We start from the raw sequence: 7,334 nt of genomic DNA on the forward strand, positions 1-7,334 counted from the left end.
CTCCCTATAAAACCCTAAGCCCATTTCAAGTTTTTCACAGAACTTAAATTTTCAGAGAAAAAAAACAACATTTTTTACACTTAAGAGATCAATTCATCCTCTTCTCAGTAGGGGTGGGATAATCCGATTAACCGAACCGGATTAGGAAAATCGAAAACCAAATCGGTTATTCAGTTTAGACAAAATGCAAACCGAAATCGGACCGATTTCGGTATCGGTTGTAAACCAAACCGAATATTCGATTCGGTTAACCGGTTTTCAAATTAACTCCTAAAATTCTTCAATTTTTACATTTAAGTCCCTAAATTCAAATATTTATTATTTTATATATAATTACAGTCGTAGATCTGAACGGCGGTGGAGTGGGGGTTGCTGTGAACTACAGCGCAACAATGTCGTCGTTGGTGAGTGACTGAGTGGGTGGTTGTTGTGCTGAATGGTGATGTTGGGTGAGTGGCTGTCAGCGAAATGGATGCTAGAGTGGATGGGTGTGGGACTATCAACTCACTGTGGGTGGAGTTGTTGGGTGCTGCTGGCAAACAGGCGAAGAGCAAAGCTGAAGAATCGAAGATGGAGTAGAGTACTAGAATGGAGTGGAGTGAGTGGAGCTGTTGGGTGCTGCCGGTGAACAGACGAAGAGCAAAGCTGAAGAATAGAAGATGGAGTGGAGTACTGGAGTAGAATGGAGTGAGTAGAGTTGCTGGGTGCTGCCGACGAACAGGCGAAGAGCAAAGCTGAAGAATCAAAGATGGAGTGGAGTACTAGAGTGGAGTGGAGTGGAGTGGGTGGAGGCAGATGTGGAGCTGCTCAATGGAGTGTGCACTGTGGAGAATGGAGATTGGAGCTTGGAGGCGAAGAAGACTAAAGAGAAAAAAAAATTTTAAAAACAAAATGCATGTTGCTTATATAGTTAGGGTTTAACCGGTTTGAGATATTTCTCAAACCGAACCGGTTTGTAAAAAAATCAAATTTTTGGTTCGGTTTCCGGATTATTTCTCCCACCCCTACTTCCCGGTGAATGCGCACTCGTCGGTACTACATAACATCTATTCCCAGCAACCAAAAGGTAAAGAAAATTCTTTTCCTTTTCTCTTTTTCATTTCTGTTAAAAAAAACTTAGTTTTTATAGTAATGGTGGGCGTAAACGTCTAATAGACTTAGACAATGAGCATCCTCGGGTTGTGTTTAAAAAGAAACACTCTTAAGAGTTGAAACCGAGGGCATAGATCTTTAGAAAATCACTCTTAAGAATTTTTAGGGTTTTGGCGGCTATAGAAGAGAAACAAGGGTATTTTTTACTCTTTTGAGTTGTTGTACGGGGTCATGTAAATGGAGACAAAGTCACCTTTACATGTCACACATTTTCAAACTCTAAGAGCGATGGACACCCTTGAGGCAAGGACAACCGGAGAGGGAGGCTCACAACCACCGGGCACCTCAGTAGGCCCCAGGCAGGTGGTATGAACAATGGTCATGAAGGATGAAATCCAAAAAGCACTAGACCAGTACGCGATCAATGTAAACGTGTACCAGTACAGTTGTACACTGCTCAGGACCCTCCCAGGGAATGGCTATAATTTCGGAAGCGATCTTCAAATGTAGAGTGAGGATACCCCTCCACCCCTACATCAAGTTGATTTTCGACCATCTCTAAATCGCACCATTCCAGTTAACGCCAAATGCGTATATGATAGAGGTCGTTATGTATATTGCGTTTGGCGAACACAACCTCGGGGAGCCAACAACAGTGGAACTTGGCTGCGCTTACTACCTAAAGAAGAGTAAAGATAAGGATTCATACTGCCTCTCCAAGTGATCAACGATCGAAGGAGAGATATTTGGTTACCCTAGCGATGTCGGGGCTTACGAAACCAAGTATTTCTTCTTTGAGCACGATGGAATTCGTAAATTTAATGAACCGAGTCAGTTTTTCATTTAATTTTCAGACTGGTCGTTGATGTGTGTTTTAACAAACATGCAATTGTATAACAAGTGCACTAGTCGCAAAAAGTAATAAAGTGATAAGTAGAGTATTGTTCCCACGAGGATAGTATTACTAAGTACCAATTTCTCTAGTTTAAGTCCTAATTGAAGCAAAATAAATTGGATCGATGGAAAATTAACAAACTAAATACAAATTAACAAAATATAAATGAATGATAATGAAATTAAAGCAAAACCCAACAACTTAACTAATTAAACAATGCTAAAAAAAAAAATGCTAGGGTGTTGATTTCACCTTGATACGCTAACCCAAATCATAGAATATATTACCCAAGTTCTTATTCCTTGATTGAAAATCGAATTCTCTCAGTTGTAAAACGTGCCTTCTCATGCTATATTTTTCTACTTATCCCTATTAAGCTTCCGCACCCAACAAAATGAAGATTAATAGTTCAAAATCTTTTAAGCTTTATAGAATTCTATCTAGATTTCATAGATCGCTAAACCTATCTCTAGCGTTTGCTTAATCTGCGGTATTGATCCCAAGAGGCACAATCACAAATCACTTCTCAGTCTCATTGTGAACAACACACATTTGAATGGTGATCAAACATCCAAAAGTCATTAAGCAAAGAGATAAACACTCAATCATGAAATTAAAACTCAAAGTAAATCAATTCATATAAATTTGAATCATTGTATCAAGGTTACATCAAACCCTAGCTAAACAACTCAGTTCATATTCAAAAACAAAATAAAATAACAAAAACAAACTGAATCAAGATTCATCATTGAAAAACAAGCAAAAGATGGAGAAATCTTCTCTAATTTGAAGCCCAAATCTTCAATAATCTTCTCCTTCCAAGAGCTGTCTTCCAAATGACAAATCAAGACCATTTTTCCTTCCTCCTCGTACCAATTTATACCTCTTTCACTTAAGGACCAAGCCCTAGCAAGCCAAAACGCGTAGTTTTATTTTTCACATCTGAAGCAGTTTCGCCGCAGCGAAGCTTTTTCCTTATCGCGGTGAGAATTGTTTGGGCCAAATTTGAGCATAATAGATTCTGAATCTGGAAAAGTGGTAAACATATGAATTTTAGATCTTTTAGTTATATTTCTAATCGTTTAAGAATCAGCCATATTAGAGGTCTACAGCTCAAGTTATGGCAAAAATATTGAGGCATGTCCAAAGACGTTTTTCTTCAGTTCCCAACGTACTATTTACGATTTCAAGCCAAGTTTTCACCCTTGTCCAGTCAGAATTAGAAAAAATCCAAAACATAAAAGTTGTAGCTCTGCTTCTTAGCTTTCCAAAGATTCAATATTCAGGTCATTCCAAGTTTTCAAGCTCAAGTTACGCAATTTACGCTCAAAAATGTCATTTATGCCTAAAATCATCGTTTAGGCTTGCAAAGAAAAATTAATATAATTAGGTAGCAATTATGGCCCAAATTGTATGAAAAGTATCCTAAATCCTATCGAAATTCAATGCAAAATCATAGGGAAAAATAGGATTATCAGTCATCCTTTAACTTTTCCTCGATAAATAAGGCTAATGAATTTTTTTCTTCCTTGCAAAAAACAAAACGACTAGATTGTTGGCGCTAGCTGACTTCAGTCACATCGAGGCATTTGGTCGATGGCCTGACCAGAGTCGCGACGCAATGCTGCTCATGACTACCGCCAATCTACGAAAGTACGATTTTTTCAGCCCCGAGACATCTTTGGAACCTCCAACATGTAAGTATTTCTCATGTAAAAAAACTTTAAGTCTTTACTAACAAAGAAAGACTCTCTTTGCTGATGGCTTTTCATGTCATGCAACAACTATGCCACCAAAGGCCCCGAAGACATTGAAGAAACCTAGCGGGTTCACCTTCCTCAAGATTAATCCGACCGAACCAACTGGAGCAACCTCCAGCAATATCCCAACGAGGGGGATACGAATTGGTACCGAAGGGCAACAACCCCTTGAGCGACGCAAGGAAGCTATCCCCAGACTGTGGCTGCTCGCACTTCGAAGAAGAAGACCACGTGCCAGAAGACTAAGAAAAGAAAGCAAATACCCACCGAAAAAGAAACTAATTCTGAATCAAAAGGCTTTAAGGTATTGCCAAACAGGCTTCAGCCTTATCAGGTCTTCTCTGCAGGGGCGCCCTCAAGGGAGGCTCCCAGGACCTTGGCTGCCCCTAGGAGTTCATGAAGGGAAGAAAGGTCGACCACGACTGCTCAAGGAGAAGCAGACGAACAACGAGTCGAAGGGGGTCCTACCCCCACGAGGCTAGACTTGTCTGGTTGGATCTATTAGGACAACTACCAAACCACTTACGGCCAGTGGTTTACACCCTCTTAGAATGTCAACTTGCCACAACCTTTGATAGGTTTGTGGCTTCTCAACCCACCGACCTGGTGACCACTGCCTTTCAAATGCAAAGTCAGGTAAATTGATATGCTCTCTTCGAGAACTTTTCCTTACAAGACGACCTCTTAGTTTTTTAAGATATTAAAAAACTAATTTTATATTCCTTTTCCATGCAGTGTTTGCTCGCCTTGAATGTGGCCCAATAGAAAATGAAGATCAATTCTGCTGGCAAACTCCACGAATTGAAGGAGGAAATTGCCAAACCGAAGCACGATCTCACGGCTTCAAATGCAGAGGCGAAAGCTTCCCATATTTAAGCGAATGTGTACCTAACAGAAAGGAATTCTGCTCTGTGAGCAGCTAACTTTCAAAAGATCGACCTCGAGAAGAAGAACAATGATAACAAGGAGCTCCAAAGAACAATGGCGAGGCTCACCAAAGAGTTAGGCCAGAGAGAAAATGAGCTACAAACAAGCGCGGAGCGCGAAAAAGCAGCTTAAAAGACTTGGGCTGAGTTGTGGGAAAACTCAAAAAAGCAGATAAGGGCGTTGCAGATTAATCTTGAGCTAGCTTAAGGGCGAGACACTTCGCTGATCGGGCAGATGAAGCGATAGAACCTAAGCTCAAGAGGAAGGCTGCTCACTAGGCAATACAAGCTATTTATAGCTTGCGGCCAAGAAATCCGGACATGGATATCTTCGACCTTCCTGATGAGTACCAAGCCACTCTCGTTTCCATGCTAGAGGCCGAAGAGCGAAAGGAATATGAGCTTGCCCGGGAGGGCAATCAGATGGAAACAGATATTCCTGAAGATCAAGCAGACAACTCGGAGGCCGATGATCAACCAAATGACCAAGAGGTTATGGCCAGGGATCCCAAAAGTGAAGACTAGTGATCGCTCTCTTCTCAGCTTAAATAAAGTCTTTTTTGCTTCTTTTTGTTGATGTAGCTCCTGGTCTGTAATAACTCTTTCTGGCTAGTATACTTTGGGAAATATAATATGAAATTACTATATGTATCATGGAAAATATAAATGTATTTATGTACAACATAGTGGGCCCAAAATTTTCTTTACATTAACAAAAGTATCATATACATAATCTCATAATACAGTGGACAGGTAGTGTCATTCCCCTCCGCTTCTCGACATTCCATCCAACCGCTTCTTACCTATTTCTTGCAAAAACATTAAAAACAACGAGGTGAGCACTAGTTGCTCAGTAAGTAAATCTGCTATGCTATTCTTCCATCTCCATTGCTCATATTCTGAATTTCTTTCCTTACATAACACTTCTCTATTCTCTCTGCTTTTTCTTTGTTCTTTCTTTGTTCTTTCTCTTTTTCTAACTCCCACTTTTCACTACTCATGATAGTTGGCATGGTATCATGCTTAAGTATGATGCAAATGCACAAATGCATAAGATATGCATTTTCCTTTCTATTTTCTCTTTTTTTTTTTTCTATGTTTCTTTCTTTCTTTCTTTCTATTTCTCTTCTTTCTGTTCTTTTCTTTCTTTCTTATTCTTTTCTTCTCTTTCCGTTCGTTTCTTTCTTTCTTATTCTTTTCTTTCTATTCTTTTCTTTCTTATTCTTTGCCGATCGAACTCGGTTGAGGCATGGATTCAGAACCTTGGTCGTGTGAGTGAGTACAGTCTTCATCTATATGCACTTCTTATAGACTGTACAAATTCTTCTTCTTCTGAGGCCACTCACTAAAGGCAGTGTGTATGTAAGTATATTCTTCTGGGTACAGCCCTCATCCATATGCACTCTTACGGACTATACAAATTCTTCTTCTTCTTCTTCTTCTTAGGTTGCTCACTGAAAGTGACGTACGTGTGGGGATATTCTTCTTCTTGTCACTCACGGGTTCCCCATCGCAACAACCTTCTTTTTTCTTATCTTTCTTCTAGAAATTAGTGTTCAATTTCTTTTCTTTCTTTAGCACATTTCTTTCTTTCTCTTTATTCTTTAGTGTGCTTATAAGCATGTATGCATGTAGATGGACTTTCTTATTGTTCTTTCTCAATTCAAATGATTAAATGCAAGAATGCAATATGGCATGTAAACATGTCATTCTCTACTTTCTCTACCATCTACAACCTCATATCAAAAATATAAATCAACATACTCATACATGCACTTCTCTATGAAATTTCATCAGACACTTTGTATGCACAAATAAAGCACTAAGATGATTACACTTCCATAACAATCTCTAATTACCAAAATTTTGGAGCAAAGCTTCTTAAAAACAACTTCAAATCTGGCAAGGAAAATACACTCCATAATTCTACTCAAATTCTTCCTTCGCTCATCCAAACTTCCATCAATTGCTATAACCACAATCATCACTCCTCATAGTGGAATTCTAACCATGAATCATCATCAATTCTCAATACTCAAGCATATAAATTACATATAAGAAAATTCTCTACTCAAGTATTGCTCAAATCATAACTAGGGTTGAATTTACTTACCTTGATCTTGGGTACTTCCACACTAGAACCTCTCTCTTTGGTAGACTTCCTTTTCTTCTTAAACCCTAAGCATATAAACTATAAGAATCAACACTTTGAAAATTAATCTCACATCTTATTGCAAGAATTCTTACCTTTAAATGCTTAGGATTGAATATCTACCAAAATCCAACCAAAAATCCTTTAAATTGCCTTGGAAATTTGATGAAGAAATTGAGAGAATTTGGGGATGAAAGTGGCGTGTGAGGGGTAGAGAATGATAGGGTTTCATTCTTGAACTCTTAATATCTCATTTATTACTTATACTTTCCCATTTTACCCTTGTACTTTCTATGAAATTCCATCTTTGCTCTTTAGTCAATTACAAAAATACCCTCATTTCCATTGCATTCTCCATGAAATTCTACTACTTTTCACTCTCCATACTTTCAACTAATTTTGTGTGGAATGACCTTTTTGCCCTTAAGCAATTTTTCCCCAAATTCAGCAAAATTTCCAGAGAGTTCTTCGCCTCAGCAAAGCACTTTCTTCGCCTCAGCGAAGCTACA

Source organism: Pistacia vera, unplaced genomic scaffold (genome assembly GCF_008641045.1).
Source record: "Pistacia vera cultivar Batoury unplaced genomic scaffold, PisVer_v2 Contig163, whole genome shotgun sequence".
In the NCBI taxonomy this organism is placed as follows: Eukaryota; Viridiplantae; Streptophyta; class Magnoliopsida; order Sapindales; family Anacardiaceae; genus Pistacia; species Pistacia vera.